Source organism: Mesoplodon bidens (genome assembly GCF_964165515.1).
Source record: "Mesoplodon bidens genome assembly, chromosome: 3".
In the NCBI taxonomy this organism is placed as follows: Eukaryota; Metazoa; Chordata; class Mammalia; order Artiodactyla; family Ziphiidae; genus Mesoplodon; species Mesoplodon bidens.
In genome coordinates, this window is record NC_138178.1 from 29,770,008 (window position 1) to 29,787,765 (window position 17,758).

Below are 17,758 nucleotides of genomic sequence, written 5' to 3' on the forward strand. Positions count from 1 at the left end.
TTTTAGCATTTTTGACAGCAAGAAGAGATGAGAAACATCTAAACATACATCTTAGGGACCTGGCTAATTTATAATATAACATGCCAAGGGTTATTATATAATCATTAAAAGAAATGAAGCAGTGTTACAGACATTAAGATGACATAAGTTCTAAGATATATTGTATTTAAAAAATCATGGTATAAGGGATAATATCCAAAATATATAAAGAATTCATACAATTCAATAGCAAAAAACAACCCAACTAAAAACCAGGCAGAGGACCTGAACAGACACTCCAAAGAAGACATACAGATGGCCAACAGGTATATGAAAAGATGCTCAACATCACTAATCATCAGGGAAATGCAAATCAAAAATCACAATGAGATATCACTTCACACCTATTAGAATGGCCATCATCAAAAAGACAAGAGATAACAAGTGTTGGTGAGGATGTGGAGAAAAGGGAACCTTTGTACGGTGTTAGTGGGAATGTAAATTGCTTTAGCCACTATAGAAAAGAAATGGAGATTCCTCAAAAAATTTAAAATAGAACTACCATATGATCCAGCAATTCTATTTCTGGGTATTTATCTGAAGAAAATGAAAACACATCTGCACCCCCATGTTCCCTGAAGCATTATTTACAATAGCCAAGATATTTACAAGAGACAAGACATGGAAACAACCTAAGTGTCCATGGACAGACGAATGAATAAAGAAAATGTGAGATACAGATATATAATGGAATATTAGCCACAAAAAAGGAAATAAATCTTGCCTTTTGTGACAACACAGATGGATCTTGAAGGCATCATGCTAAGTGAAATAAGTCAGACATGGAAAGACAAATACCATATGATCTCACTTATATGTGAAACAAACCAAAAAAAAAAAAAGCTCATTTGATACAGAGAACAGACTGGTGGTTGCCAGAGGTGGGGAGTGGGGAGGGGAGTGGGCAAAACGGGTGACCATGGTCAAAAGGTACAAACTTCCAGTTATTAGATAAATAACTCATGGAGATATAGTGTACATCATGGTGACTATAATTAATACTATTGTACTGCATATTTGAAAGTTGCTAAGAGAATAGATCTTAAAATTCCTCATCACAAGAAAAAAGTTTTTTGTAACTGTGTGGTGATGGATGTTAACTAGACTTAAGGTGATCATTTTGCAATACACACAAATATTGAATCATTATCTTGTATACCTAAAACTAATACAATGTTATTTGTCACTTATACCTCAATTTAAAAAAAAAGTCAGTGAAAAAAAATCATGGTATAAAATGGTACAATTTCTCAAAAACATTATATAATTATCTCTGTATAAGAGTTCTAGAGGTATATTCCAGGAACTGTAAAAGACATTACTTCCAAGAACATTGGTTCAGCAGGCAGGGGTAGGAGGAAGACTTTTTTTTTTTAAACAGTAGTCCCTTTTGATTTTTGTTCATGTACCTATTGGCTAAAGACTATTTTTACGAAAAAGTAGCCACCATCTACCATCCATCCAAATGTACGAAAGCTCCTTTCTCCCACACAAGCTTGCCAATCTTGGGCAGATCCCCTCCTTCCTTTCTAAACTCATCTTAGCTCTTCTGTCCTCTATTCATCCATAATAATTTTAAAGTCAATCGGCAAGATCCATGAAAAACACTGCTGTGATTTAGATTAGAGGAGAATAAATACCATTACAATATTAAGTAATGTTAACTTTCACTGATGAACTCTGCATAATTGTTCATTTATTTATAGCTTTTTCTATGTCCTTAATAAGGTCTTATAATTTTTCCCCATAAAACTCTTGCACATCTTTTGGGTTTTTCCTAGGGACTGCATGTTTTTTGTTTCTTTTGAAAAGAGGGTTTTATTTAATATTTTCTGGTTGGTGGTTGCTGGTACACCAAGGTTGGGAAACCCTGCTAAACCCTTATTAGTTTTAGGTTTGTCTAAGTACGTCTACTAAACTTGTCTTTTCTTAGTGTGCTAATTAGGACTTCCAGTACAATGTACCCTTAGGTAGTATTAATATGGATATCCTTGTTTCAGATCTTGCAAAGGATTCATATAACACACTTTCATCATTAAACACACTTGCTGAAGGTTACTATTAGATATATTTTATCAATATAAAGTGATAAATATGATGGTTGCTAAAGGATATTGGTAGCTTTTATTAAGAAAATTCCTTTCCAGTCCCAGTTTGCTGTTTTGTTTTAACAAGAAACGCATTATACTTTATTATTCCTTGATACATTTTAATCCACTGAATTTCACCACACAAATGGGTCTTCTTAGCCACTGTGCACTCAAACAGCAGTAGAGCATGGATGAAGGCACAATAAAAGAGAACTTTCCTTTCTCTTAGTGACAGCATGTTGGGCTCGACTTCCTTAGTTCAGAGCAATGCCTAAACTTGAGGAATTCCTTACTTTTTCTCACCTGTTTTTCTCAAAAAGTAGAACAGAACCAGAGTGCTGCAGATGTTACACAAATGAGGAGTAACATCATCTTACTCAGTATTATAGGCTAAGCATACTGGATAAGCCTTAAGACTATCCAAGGTAATTATAAATATATTCTGAATGACTGAGTGACTCAAACAATACCTAAAATATAACAAAGGGTCCCAACCCATTTTTCCTTTTCTTAGATCATCAAGTACTCAGGAAGGTTTGGTGCCTGTGAAAATACTTATGCTAATAATTCAGGTTAAGGTCACTCCAGGTCTCTCATTTTCTTACATGCTACATATCCATCACAAGGACTGATCTTCAAATAAAGAGACAAAAAGAGCAGTTTGGGTTTGAGATGCATTTAGAATGGCCATCTAGTCTCCTATTTTAATTTCACTTAATATAAATCATGAAATAGTATGTAAATGTCTACAATTTAAATATTATATAGTCAATTTCTCTGAACTTTTTCAACAGCTTTTTAATTTTCTCCCATCCTATTCATTTTCTTTCCAATAATTTCCCTCCCAGTGTCTCTCCTAGGATGCTACTTTCCAACAGGTGTTGAGCACTGAAGTGTGCCCAAGCAAAAGGCTGCAGAACCCAGGGTTATTTCATCTCCCCTGAGATAATTCTGCATGTTCCAAGACAAAAAAATATAGTTGATGGTAACAGCCATTGCTAATTTAACATTTTTACAAAAGAAGTCTTATGAATCATAATTTCCTAAAATTAATTATCTATCTTTAACCCTTCTAATAATGATTCCATCTCAGAAACTTGTGTCATGCAGTTTGAAATGAGTATATTGAGAGATGGGCACACTAATGAAAACAATATCACTATGATCATACCCTGCAGAAGAAGGAACCACCAAAAAATGCACTGGTATGTTTTCTGTTAATTAAAAAATATAAGGAACGCCTAGTATTGTCCTCCTGACCCTTACCTCAGGGGTCCCCAACCCCCAGGCCGAGGCCTGTTACAAACCGGGCCACACAGCAGGAGGTGAGCAGCGGGCAAGTGAGCGAAGAAGCTTCATGTGCCGCTCCCCATCGCTCCCCACCGCTCCCATTACTGCCTGAACCACCTCCCCCCAACCCCCGGTCCGTGGAAAAATTGTCTTTCACAAAACCAGTCCCTGGTGCCAAAAAGTTTGGGGACCACTGCCTTACTTACACCTTCACACTATCATGAAGGCTAGAGGTCTTCATTTTGATGGCAATATAGCAAATTTATTTTAAGTGTACTCTGGATGATCTGGATAAAATCAGTACTGCCCCATAATTTCTGTACCTAACGGCTCCCAACTGGCCTCACTGAACTGGCTCAGGGGCTGAAAAAAGACTCAACTGAAAACATCACATTTGAGATAAAATTTTAAGTGAAGATCGATCTAATCTCATGATGTTAACGGACATTCTGAGTATAAAAGCTATGGACATAACAGAGGAGAAGATCCAAAATATCTGACTAGATAAGAAATGTGAAATTTCTCCATGACATAAACATCACAAATCCATTTTTTTTTTCTAGCCTCTGGAGCAACCACCACTGACTTCCATTCTGCAAATGAAAAGCAAACAGGGGCTTCCCTGGTGACGCAGTGGTTGGGAGTCCGCCTGCCAATGCAGGGGACATGGGTTCAAGCCTGGGTCCAGGAAGATACCACATGCCACGGAGCAACTAAGCCGGTGCACTGCAGCTGCTGAGCCGCACTCTAGAGCCCACGAACTACAGCTACTGAAGCCCATGCACCTAGAGCCCATGTTCCACAGCGGAAGAGGCCACCACAATGAGAAGCCCGCGCACCGCAACAAGGAGTGGCCCCCGCTCACCACAACTAGAGAAAAGCCCGTGTGCAGCAATGAGGACCCAACTCAGCCATAAATAAATAAATAAATAAAAATTTAAAAGAAAAGCAAACAATTATTTTATTACAAATATGACAAAGAGCCTGTATTCTTAAAATGCAAAACTATAACAGTAAGAAAACTATTTCACCTGTCAAGTGAGCAAGATACTTAAAATTATTCTCAGAGCTGGTAAAAATGCATTAAGACAGCCACTCTCAACACAGCTTTGCTAAAAACACTGTCTGGAAAGCACTTTCTCTCAACACCTTATAGATGGCCCTATCATTGGACCCAGTAATTCTACTTCTATGGAAACAATCTGTATGAGATATGGGATTTATGTAGAAAAATGTTCCTCACACCTGAAATTTTATAGGGAAAAAAAAGGATCCAAGTGTCCATAACAGTAAAATAAATTATGGATATAAAATAAGTTACATATTCACCCAATAGAGCAAAATGCACCTAATAAAGTTATTGTTTTAAAAAACACAACAGTGTGAGAAAATGTTCATGGTGTAATATTAAAGATATAAATGGACAAGATTTTAAAATATATAGATGTATATACATACAGGAGAGAGAGTTATACTACTGTAATGGTTGATTAGGTCATTCAGATCAATGTTCATTTCTCTTTTCTTCACCCTTCCCGTCCCCTTCTGATACGTACTACCTTACTCTATTTACGCTACTTAATTCTTTTTCTAATTGTCCCCAAAATATTTTTGGAACAAATGAAGTTCTATAAAACATGCTGTTTATATTTATTTGATACACATATAAATATAATATACATACACAAATTAAAAACCATCCACCATCCATCCTTTTTTATGGCCCCAGTTACAGGTATTCTACTCTTAGGTATTTATCCAAACATACATCATCTACACCAGTACACAAAAACAGATTGTAGCTTTTATCATAATCCCGAACGGCCCTCAGCAGATGACTGGATTTTAAAAACTGTAGCATAGGTACTTCCCTAGCAGTCCAGACTCCACGCTTCCACTGCAGGGGGCGCGGGTTCAAACCCTGGTCAGGGAACTAAGGTCCCACATGCCATGCGGTGTGACCAAAAAGTAAAACAAACGAACAAAAAAAACCTGTGGTATATCCATATGATGGAATACTACTTAGCAATAAAAAAGGAATAAACTATCAATATACGTAGCACATGAATCTCAAAACATGCTGACCAGGAGAAGCTAATCACGAAAAAGAATATACTATATGATTCCATTTATATAAAATTCTAGAACAAGCAAAGATAATCAGTCACTGTGACAGAAAAGGCAATCACTGCCTGGGGCTGGGGAACAGGTGAACTGACTATAAAGGACGACAAGGGAACTTTTGGGGGTGATGACAACTTTCTATATCTTGATTAAGATGGTGGTTACACAGGGGCATTAATTTGCAGATGAAGAAAGGAAACTGACTTCCCTGAGAAAACACAGCTAGTTAATAGGAGAGCTGATAACAGAAACAGTCTAGTTCTAGTAGATATTTCAAGCTTTCTGTAGCAAGGACACTGGCTACAGGAAAAGAGCAGACATGCACTCAACATTCACAAGTAAGGTGAATGCTGCTGAGTGAATGTCATGTGCCAGTCACTATCTTTTGGTGCTTGGCATATACCAATACACAAAACAGAAAAAGATCCTTACCTATAAAGCTTACTTATTGGTGGGAAGAGGTTGCAGGGGCCGAGGGCAAACAAAAAATGGCACGACTAAATATTTAAGAGTAAACTATATGGTGTGCTAAGGGCCCCTAAAACATCTCCAAGAGTTACTGACTCTAAAGTTCAAATTCTAAAGAAGCAGGCAGACTCACTATAGAGAGAAAAATAAAACTGCATCCTTTTCTACCACTGCATAAAAAGAGAACTACAGATAAAGACCTAATTCTTGTGGTCTAATTAAGAAGAAGGATTCCTTAAATAAAATTTCAAAAGCACAAAACATTAGGCAAAAAATATTGAATTTGATCATATCAAAATCTAAAATTTCTGTTCAACAAAGAACACTTTGGGAAAGATTAATAAACAGATTAACAGAATAAGAAAAAATATTTACAAAGCATAAAGTATATAGGAGAATTAACAGCAAGAGCTTCTACAAATCAACAGAAAAAGACAACCCCAATGGGAAAATGGGCAAAGTACAAAAACAGACATCCACAGAAAAGAAAGGCCAAAACCTTATAAGGACACCAAGAACTGGTGCTCTAATAAAGACAGAAATGTAAATTAAAATATATGAGTGACAAAATTTATGCAACTGGACGTCAAGTATATGCAGACACTTGCAGAAACTGTGTCCTTGTGCACTAATGAATATGTAGATGGGCGTCCTCTCTTGAGAGCTTGGTCAAATTCAGTGGATGCATTTCCTATAGTCAAAATGTTCCCAGATACACACATCAACAAATTACTCATGCAGGTCAAAATTAAACTGTTACTTGTAGCTGTGAAGAGTTGGAGCAATGCATGGTTATGTGCAAGGTGGAGGAAAAATGGAGACAACCTGAGCATCCATCATAAGGAAATAGTTCAAAGCATGAGGAGACTAGTGAAAAAACTGAAAACACCCAAGTTATCCAACCAATGGCAGCATGATGATAATATGTACCCACAGGGTCGTAATAAAAGCTGAACAAGGTAATGAATGTAAAGCGATCAGCCCAGCGCCCAGCACTAACCCACTCTACACCAATGGTTCCTGTACCACCCACTGTTTATCCTCTAAGCTTTCACCTTCATTACTTATATTACTGAATATTAAAACACTTACGAGTTGTTGTAAGAATTTAATAAATGACATATGGAGGCAATACAAAAGTAAAGGGGAAAAAGCATGGCCTCTTAAGTCACCAGGTCTCAGTTCAAATACCAGCTTTACAACTTACTAGCTACGTGACCCTGAACAAGTGATTTAACCTCTCTGTATCCCAGTGGGCATATCCTTAAGTAAAATTAATAGTGTCAATCCATGCAGTTGATTTGAAGGTAAGATAATGTAATGTAACCTTACAATAAATGTTTATCTTACTACTCATCCCTCCTCCCTCCCAAAACAGCACGGAACAGTCTCACCAGATGGAATACTGTGCAACCATTACTAATAATAATTTATGGTAACCATATAACAACAAGGAAAAAGGTTAAACAATGTTGAGAAAATAATAAGCATGTGAAAAATGACCAGAAAGAAATACATCAAAATGGGTCCCTTACTGGAACTGGAGTAGGGAAATTACAGGTGATTATTTTTCTGCTTTTTACTTTTCTGCAAGTATCCTACAATATGGTTATGTTACTTTTAGAAGTTTAAAAAAAAATTTAACAGTAATGCTCTGCCACTAGGTGCTTTATAGACACAAGGATGGATCAAACTATGTAAATCAACAAACGTTAACACAGCACGCTAACAGAATGAAAGATAAAAAATCCTATGATGACCTCAATAGATGCAGATAAGGCATTTGACAACACTCAGCACCTCTTCATGATAAAAAAACACTCAGCAAATGGGGTACAGAAGGAAACTACTACACCATAATAAAAGCCATATATGAAAACCCCCCAGCAACCATCATACTCAATGGTGAAAGACTGAAAGCTTTTCCTCTAAGATGAGGAACAAGATAAGGATGCCTGCTTTCACCACTTCTAGTCAACGTAGTACTGGAAGTTCTAGCCAGAGCAGTTTGGCAAGAAAAAGATATAAAAGGAATCTAAATTGGAAAAGAAAAAGTAAAATGAGCACAGTATTTGACATTATCTGAAAAGGAAATTATTACAATAATTCCATTTACAACAGTGTCAAAAAGAATAAAATACTTAGGAATTAAATTAACCAATGAGGTGAAAGACTTATACAATGAAAACTACAAAACACTGCTGAAAGAAATTAAAGACATAAATACAGCTGACCCTTGAACATCATGGGGGTTGGGTGCGCCTACACCCATACAGTCAAAAATCCATGTATATCCTTACAGTCAGCCCTCCATATCTATGGTTCCACATCCATGGATTCAACCAACTGCAGATCATGTAGTACTGTAGTACATATTTATTTTTTAAATGTCTGTGTATAAGTGGACCCGCACAGTTCAAACCTTTGTTGTTCAAGGGTCAACTGTAAATGGAAACACATCCCATGTTTGTGGATTGGAAGAACTAATATTATTAAAATGTCAATATTACCCAAAGCAATCTACAGATTCAATGCAATCCTTATCAAAATCCCAATGACTCTTTTTCATATATACAAAAACCAATCAGAAAATTCATATGGAATCTCAATGGACCCCAAATAGCTAAAACAATCTTGAAAGAAGAAGAAAAAATTGAAGGACTCATACTTCCTGATTTCAAAATCTACTTCAAAGCTACAGTAATCCAAACAGTGTGGTACTGGCATAAAGACAGACATACAGACAATGGAATAAGATAGCCCAGAAATAAAATCCTTGCATATACTGCCAAAGGATTTTTGACAAGGGTGCCAAGACTACTCAGTGGGGAACACTCTTTTCAACAAATGGTGCTGTAAAAACTGGACATCAAAATGCAAAAGAATGATATCAGACTTTCACCTAACAGAATATACAAAAATAAACTCAAAATGGATAAAAGACCTAAATGTAAGATCAAAAACAATAAAACTCTTGGAAGAAAACTTAGGACAAAAGCTTCACAACACTGGATTTGGTGATGATCTCTTGGATGTGACATCGAAGGCACAGGCAACAAAAGAAAATATAGTCAAATTGGACTTCATGAAAATTTTAAAATTTTGTACATCAAGAGACATTACCCACAGAGTTAAAAGGCAACCCACAAAAAGGAGAAAATATTCAAAAATCATATATCTGATGAGAAATTATTATCCAGAACATACAGAGAACTCCTAAAACTCAACAACATATAAACCTGATTCAAAAACGGGCAAAGGGGGCTTCCCTGGTGGCACAGTGGTTGAGAGTCCACCTGCCAATGCAGGGGACACGGGTTCGTGCCCTGGTCTGGGAAGATCCCACATGCCGCAGAGCGGCTGGGCCCGTGAGCCATGGCCACTGAGCCTGCGTGTCCGGAGCCTGTGCTCTGCAACGGGAGAGGCCACAACAGTGAGAGGCCCGCGTATCACACACACAAAAAAAAAACAGGCAAAGGACCTGAACGGACATTTCTCCAAAGAAGATGTTTAAAGGGCCAATAAGCACATGAAAAAATGCTCAACATCACTCATCATTAGGGCAATGTAAATCAAAACACAACAAGGCTACTTAATGCACTGTGGTAAACGAAATGGGAAGGAAATCCAAAAAAGATATATGTATATATATATAGCTGATTCATTTTGCTGCACAGTAGAAACTAACACAACATTGTAAAGCAACTATACTCCAATTAAAACAAAACAAAACAAAACACGAGATACCATTCACACCCATCAGGATGGCTACTATCAAAACAGAAAATTATAAGTGTTGACTAGGTCACAGAAAATTTGGAACTCTTGTGCACTGCTGGTGGGAATGTAAAATGGTACAGCTGCTGTGGAAAACAGTATGGTGGCTCCTCACAAAATTAAAAATAGAATCATCATATGATCCAGCAATTCTACTTCTGGGTACATACCCAAAAGAATGGAAAGCAGAGTCTCAAAGAGGTATATGTACACCTATGTTCACAGCAGCATTGTTCACAATAGCTAGAACATGGAAGCAACCCAAGTGTTCAATGATGGGTGAACGGATAAGCATAAGGTGGTCTATATATACAATGGAATATTATTCATCATTAAAAAGGAAGAAAATTCTGCAATATGCTACAACATGGATGAACATGAGGACATGATATTAAATGAAATAAGCCAGTCACAAGAAGACTAATACTGTGTGATTCCATTTATATAAGGTACTTTGAGTAGTCACAGTCATAGGAACAGAAAGTAGAATAGTGGCTGCTAGGGTCTGGGGGGAAGGAGGAGTTACTGTTTAATAGGTAATGAGTTTCAGTTTTGCAAGATGCAAAGAGCTCTGGAGATGGGGGGTGGTGACAGCAGCACCACAACGTGGGTGTATTTCACACCACTGAGCTGCATTCTTAAAAATGGCTAAGATGGTAAATGTTATGTTCTGTAGACTTTACCACAATAAAAAAAATTAGAAGTCATAATAATGATCTGCCGCTAGGTGCTTTACATGTGGATAGGTATACAACCAATGTTTTATTTTAAAAGTGCATTGAACAAAAAAGTAATAAACTTCAAACCTAAACAGCATCATCAATGAATTTATTTTTAAAATTAGATTATACTCTGAAGAACTAGGTTCTCCCTAATTCTGACATTTAACCTGTGACAAATAATTTATTCATACAGCCTCATATTCTTTACACATAAAGTGGGGCTAATATGAATGTCAGAGTTGCTGTTAGGCTGAAATGAGATAATATGGAAACACCAAGTAGATGACAATGTTGTTAAAACTTCAAAGTTTGCAAGGATACAGATATAAATTCATTAAATATCAAAAGGAAACATTTAATGGTTAGGAGCTGGGACTATGACATTAGATCTATATTCAAATTTCAGTTCTACTGCCAAAAACCTGTGTGGCTGTAGGCATTTTATTTCACCTGCCTAAGCTTCATCATCTTCATCAACAAAATGAGGCTAATGACAATAGACCTCACGGAGTTCCAGTGTGAAAATTAAATGAGAAATCATATAGGGCATTGTGCTTGTCACAAAATAATGACTCGATGTTCTCAATTATTATAATCTTCTTTGAAACTACTTCTTCAGTTAATGCAACTGAATGTTTATTATAATTAAGAAACCTTTTCTCAGCATCTTGTCCTAGCTACTATGCTTCATACTAAGATCCAAAGGTAGGGAAGATGCATGCTCTACCCTCAAGATGCTCACAAACAGCAAAGGAAGCCGAAATATTTTTTAAAGATCATAAAAGGCTATAACAAATAATAAAAATTCAGCTTTATACATGTTACTATGTGAGCAAAGAGTAAGAGTAAAGGGATTGGTTATAGTGAGGAATAAATCAATATCTCAAAGGAAATCATGTTTAAGTTGGATCTTAAAAGAAAGGGGATGCTCTGTCCATTAATGAAGGAAAAATACAAAATAAAGAATCAAAATAACAGGGTTCTGAGGCAACTGAGAACAGTCTCATCAGATGGGCTCTGAACTGGGGGAGGCAAGTCATGGAAGAAGGAAAGTTAGGGTCCGACTGTGAAAGGCTCAGCACAAACACCTTGTTCAAGTATTTGCACTTTACGCACAATGGGGAAATCAAGAACATAATCAGACCTAAAATCTAGAAAACTGATAAAATGTGAGGCTTAGGTCAACTTAAAGGTGTCAGAAATGACTTCCTAGGAGATATGTCTTGAAAAAGGAGTCTGTCTAGTGGACAAGTCCAGGAGGACCGGCATCCCAGCCAAGTGTGGAACACAGCAGAGCTGAAGCCCTCGAGAGCCCAGTGCGTCTGGAGTACAGGCCATTCTTGAGCAGGAAAACAGCAAGAGGTGATGCAAATGAGGAAGGCCGAGGTATTGACACCCTGCACAAGGGATTGGGAAATCATCGGCCAACAGAAGGCGGCTTTCAGTTGTGGAACATTTGATAAGATGGTGTTTTTGAAAAACATCTCTGACACCAATGATGGGAAGAGGAAAACAGACTAGCAAGACCAGGAGACCAGAGGCCCAATTAGGAACCTGCTGCCACTGCAAAGGCAGGAAATTACACAAGGCTAAAACCCAGGCCAGGTAGGGAAGAGCAGACATTTAAGAGGACCATTCAATCTATCCAGTCTAGGATACTCCAAACACATTTACATTCCCCTCTAGCCACAGGATTAAAATCTCAATGCTGGCATTAGAGACCCTCCTAGTCTGGGCCTCTCTGCCTTTTCATTCCCTTTTCCCCAAAACTCTACAGTCCCTCTGTTTTGACTCCCCTCTCTGCCTCACCAAATCCCATCCAACTTCCAAGGCCTGACCAATTCCATACCCTCCATAAGGCCTCCCTGACTCTCCCTCAGTGACTGCCCCCTCAAATAAGGTCTATCATGTTATTAATTAAACATTCCACTTTCATGGGGCTGAGCTGTCTTCTGTCTGTGATACCTCTCCTATTATTTGGTACTATTGTTTTATTCTTTAATGGTTATTGACACTTTTCTGTGCCTTGTCTGTATGTTTCCATCACAGAACTCTAGAGAAATGTGAAACATGAAAACAGCTAGACAACAATCCAAGCCAAGGCGAGTGCCACTAGAAAAAACTCACTGTAGAACTGTGGATTATGGTTCTTCAGAATCAGTTACTTCTTCTGTAAGGCTGTTATTATGTAAAATAAAATAACAATGGTAACAGTGGTAAACTGTACCTGCCAATCTGCTACCATAAGAAGATATGTAAGAAAGAATAAATCAATGTAGACTGAAATGAGAATGTAGTTATGAGAATGACGAATTCTTGGAAGTACATATACAGCACAACATTAACTGCTAATTTTTTAAAACTAACTTTATTTTCAAAGAAGTAACTTAAGCAATGGCCATTTTCCTATTCTACAATAAATCTTATGAGGGAATAGAAATTGACAAAGACAAAATTATAACTTAACAAATAGTTCCTAGAAATCATGGGTTTCATAAAACTGAACTGTAATAAATAAATAAACAAATAAATAAATAATGTGTACCTAGTTGCAACTTCAAAGGCAACCTACACATGAAGAAGACTTACAGTTTGGGCTTATGTCTGTCTGTAGTGACAGGAAGAACTCCAGGAGAACTCAAATTTCAATGCCAAACATGTCACAAGAGGTCAGAGGTCACATTTTCTAACTGGGGTTTGACCCTAAAGTAAGCAATACATGTAATTAATTGATGCCCTAATCTGAAACATTAACTTGAATGGGACTAAGTCAACCAATCCAATGTTAGTCTAATCATGCTAGTCACAAACATGGTTACCTCTAGAAACACAAAATCAAAGTTATTCAAGACAGGAAAGAAAGTTTCAACTGCTTTTTCCAACAGTCAACAAAAAAATTAATTTGACCTCTCCCAATGACACCAATAATGTTAGCCAATAATGCTGGCAGAGACTAATATAAAATCCATACTTATTTCAAAAATATGTCTTTAAATTATAACTATTACTTAGAATACTTATGAAACTCTAATGCTATATTATAATTATCCAAATTAGATATGAAAAATTTATTTGTATTAAAGAGAAAAAAATGACATGTAACTTATTTTTATTGGATATTAAAATATAGGTGACATTTTAAAAAATAACTTGACAATGAGTATTTTTATTGGATATTAAAATACAGGTGACATTTTAAAAAATAACCTGACAAAGAGTTATGAATCATACTGGGAATCTTAGGGATTCAAAGTTTAAATTTCATTTCTGTTACTGATTTCATTGTCATATGAATCTTCACCTTTTTGCTCCTTCATTTAAAAACTGTAAAACGCGGGCTAACATCATGACTTTAAACATATTTTATAAATATTTGTTTTATATAAGTGCTAAGCAATCAACTATTTCAAAGTTTTAATTTCATTACACCTATCCAAATTTCAAAAAATTGATGAATTCATCATATGTGCTACTTATAATTTAGCATTTAGACCTTTAAAAGAGAAGCTACTCTTGCCTATGCTTATGTTCAATTCATCTAAACTAACGTATATTTTTTTATGATAAAATGAATCATTTGTTTCCATCTTATGATGATTAAAACATCACAAAACATCTTTCAGTTTCTAAAAATACAAAATGTTTTTTTATATTTTATAAAATTTTGGAGAGGCCAAAATTTATTTGTGCTTATTTAGTTTCCAAGTGCGGACATGTATGGAATTTTATATCATCATTAAATCAAATTTATAAACATGAGCTTTTAAATCAGAGGTATAGGTTACCCATTAATTTTAAACAATCAAACTTCATCCCATACATGTATTTTGATTTCAGATTGACTCTTTTTATAAAAATACATCCCCAGGGCTTCCCTGGTGGTGCAGTGGTTGGGGGTCCGCCTGCCAATTCGGGGGACACGGGTTCGTGCCCCGGTCCGGGAAGATCCCACATGCCACAGAGCGGCTGGGCCCGTGTCCGGGGCCTGTGCTCCGCAACGGGAGAGGCCACAGCAGTGAGAGGCCCGCGTACCGCAAGAAAAAGAAAAAAACACATCCCCAAATAACAGAACTTGTCAAAGAAGTTTCTTAGTGATGTTTTTTAAATATTTGAAATATTCAATAAATCTCAACAGTGATTCTCTAATTTATAGCACCTTTCTACTCCTTTTTGAACAAAAAACTAGCAGGTTTAAAAAAAAAAGAAAAGTAAAAGAAAGTGGTAAAAAAAGACTCAGGACTCTTTCCAAGGGAGGTGTACTGACAACTAATAGGAGGCTACTGCTATGAACCCTGAAAGTTAGACGTCATCATATTAGGTGGAAGAAACATTTGTAACACAGAAAAATTATCCTATTTTGTTAGAGAAATTGTTATTAGTCCCTAATTGTTCGATTAACTTGGAGGACCTGAAGCTTCTACTCATGAAATTTCCTTTTAAATTTCAACACAAATTTAATATTTTAATGATCCTTTGAAGATGATACTGCTGTAGATTCTGATATGTCTAGTGTTACATACAAAAATGAAAAATGTTCCTTGAATTTGCCTCTGCTAGAAGGAATTTTTACCACTTTTAGCTCTGCTTTAGGACTTCAGAAAATACACAGTACTTTTTTTTTTTTTTTTTTTTTTTTTTTTATGCGGTACGTGGGCCTCTCACTGTTGTGACCTCTCCCATTGCGGAGCACAGGCTCCGGACGCACAGGCTCAGCAGCCATGGCTCACAGATCCAGCCGCTCCGTGGCATGTGGGATCTTCCCGGACCTGGGCACGAACCTGTGTCCCCTGCATCAGCAGGCAGACTCTCAACCACTGCGCCACCAGGGAAGCCCCACAGTACTTTTAACAACTTTTTTTTTTTTTTTTTTTTTGAGAAAAACAGCAAGACTGCTGTGAGCTGGGAAGATGGTAGAAGGAAGTAACATGGTTTTTAGTGTCTCCCAAACCCTCTACATAAAGTTACTAGAAGAGTTAGCAAAAGCAAACAAACAACCCAACCCCTGGACAACATAAACAACAAAATTAAGTGATGAGAATCCCCATGAATCCCAAAGTCTTAGTAGGTGAGGACAAATCTCCAAGAGCTGCAATCGCAATTGGTACTGACACCTGTGCAGGAGAAAGCAAGGGACACAACACACCACCTAATGGAAGTGAGTATAGGAGGATAAAACAACCAACAGGCAGTCATTGAAAAGCAAAGTGGGCCAATTCGAGAACAGCAGTTGAAACTGGGTAGGGTTTTACACACTTCCATTTGCAGGTAACTGATGGTAATTTGTGAATTCACGGTAAAGCCTTAAGGGGCTAGAACATAGTGAGAACTATGAACACTCAAAATTAATAATCCAAACCTCCCTTTCAGTACAGAGCTCCACAGTGTAGAGGAATTGCTAGTAATAAAAGTACCAAACACTACTGAAGTCTGGTCATAAAGATCTCCAATGTAAGGACAATGGGTACAAAAGAAATTGCGATTCTGGAAGAAGATACAGAAGAAGCAGGAAATCATGGTAAATATGAGGCCATATTGTTAGCTCTTCATAAAAATGACATAAGAAGATGCTTTAGAGCCATATCTAGAAAAACTATTCTCAACCACCTTTCCCTGATACAAGTTCTGGAAGCTTGATTTCACATGAAAGGACTGTGGTTGAAGAAGCAGGACATCCTTAAAATGAAAGCACGCCTGAGAGATGTGCCTATAACACAGATGAAAACTGTAACTACTATTTTAAAACACATGAAAAGACATTAAGAAGATGATGTTAAGATATAGGAAAGATATAAATCAGAATTAGAAAAACTCAGAAATGACTTAAACATGCGAAGTAAATGAAAAAATTCACTTCAGAAGTAAAAAGTCCGAAGTAGAAGGTACACAAGAGTGAGTACATAGCAGAAAAAGTCATAAGTAGAAGTTGTAAAGAAAGAAAAGGTTAAAAACAAAAATATACAGTAGCTTTATTCATAACTGCCCAAACTGAAAATTACAAATATAGAAGATAGGAAAAGAAACCAACACAGAATAAGAGAAGGCCCCAATAAATGACAACTAAACAAGATAATAAAAGTCTATGGATGATATATATACAATTGACCCTTGAACAACACAGGGGTTAGAGTCCACCTCACCCCCAATGCAGTCAAAAATCTCCGTCTCCCTTTACAGTCAGCCCTCTGTATCTGCGGTTCCACATCTGGATTCAGCCAACCATGAATCACGTAGTACTGTGGTGTGTATTTATTGAAAGAAATACGCATATAAGTGGACCTGTGTGGCTCAACCCATGTTGCTCAAGGGTCAAACTGTTATCATTTTTAAAGTAAAATTTTCAATATTTCAAAAAAACATATTAAAGGGACACTGTATACCCAACAAAACAACCCAGAGTGACCAACACTGAGACACAGTCAAGTTCCTAGACTTCAAAGAAAAAAAAATCTTTGTGAATCTAGGCAAAAGGACAAAGTCACAACAGAAAGAAAATCAACTTGTCAACAGATTTTTTGATGGTAATGCTTTAAGCCAAAATAGATAACATATATAAGAACCTCAGAGAAAGAAAATAAAAGCTAAGGATTTTATATCCAACCAAATTCACTTTCAAGTAAAAAGGCTGCAGACCAACTGTTATTATAACATGCAAGAACTCAAATATTTGTCCCCAGGAAGTCTTGATTATGAATCTACTAGATGGAGCTGCCACTATGTAAAACTATGAAGCTTCCTCAGAAAATTAAAAATAGAACTACCGTATGATCCAGCAATTCCACTCCTGAGTACTTATCCAAAGAAAATGAAATCACTATCTTAAAAAGATATCTGCACCCTCATGTTCATAGCAGCACTATTTACAACAGCCAAGACATGGAAACAACCAAAGTGTCCATCCACAGACAAATGGATAGAGAAAATATGGTATACATGTACAGTGGAATATCATTCAGCCATAAAAAAAGAAGGAAATCCCCCATCACTTTGTGACAACGTGGATCAATCTTAAAGGCATTATGCTACGTGAAATAAGTCAGACAGAGAAAGATAAATACTATATGACCTCACGTATATGTGGATTCTTAAAAAACTAAACTCATGGATACAGAGAACAGATTGGTGGTTGCCAGAGGCAGGGGCTGGGGGTGGGCAAAATGAGTGAAGGTGGACAAAAGGTACAAACTTCCAGTTATAAGATAAATAAGTTCTCGGTGTGTAATGTATGGCATGGTTAACAATACATAATTG

General features: G+C 36.7%; 1 protein-coding gene across 13 annotated transcripts in view; it reads right to left on the reverse strand.

The window, feature by feature from the left end:
• Nucleotides 1-17,758, reverse strand: part of ZMYND11 (zinc finger MYND-type containing 11) — a 127,882-nt gene that overhangs the window by 54,347 nt on the left and 55,777 nt on the right. The window contains exon 1 of one of the 13 annotated variants that reach the window (XM_081227760.1): nt 13,100-13,185. The exons of the other annotated variants lie outside the window; for them this stretch is intronic. The gene's annotated coding sequence lies outside the window, so the exon portion shown is untranslated. Of the gene's footprint in view, nt 1-13,099; nt 13,186-17,758 lie in introns of those variants that run through there. 13 annotated transcript variants of the gene reach the window in all.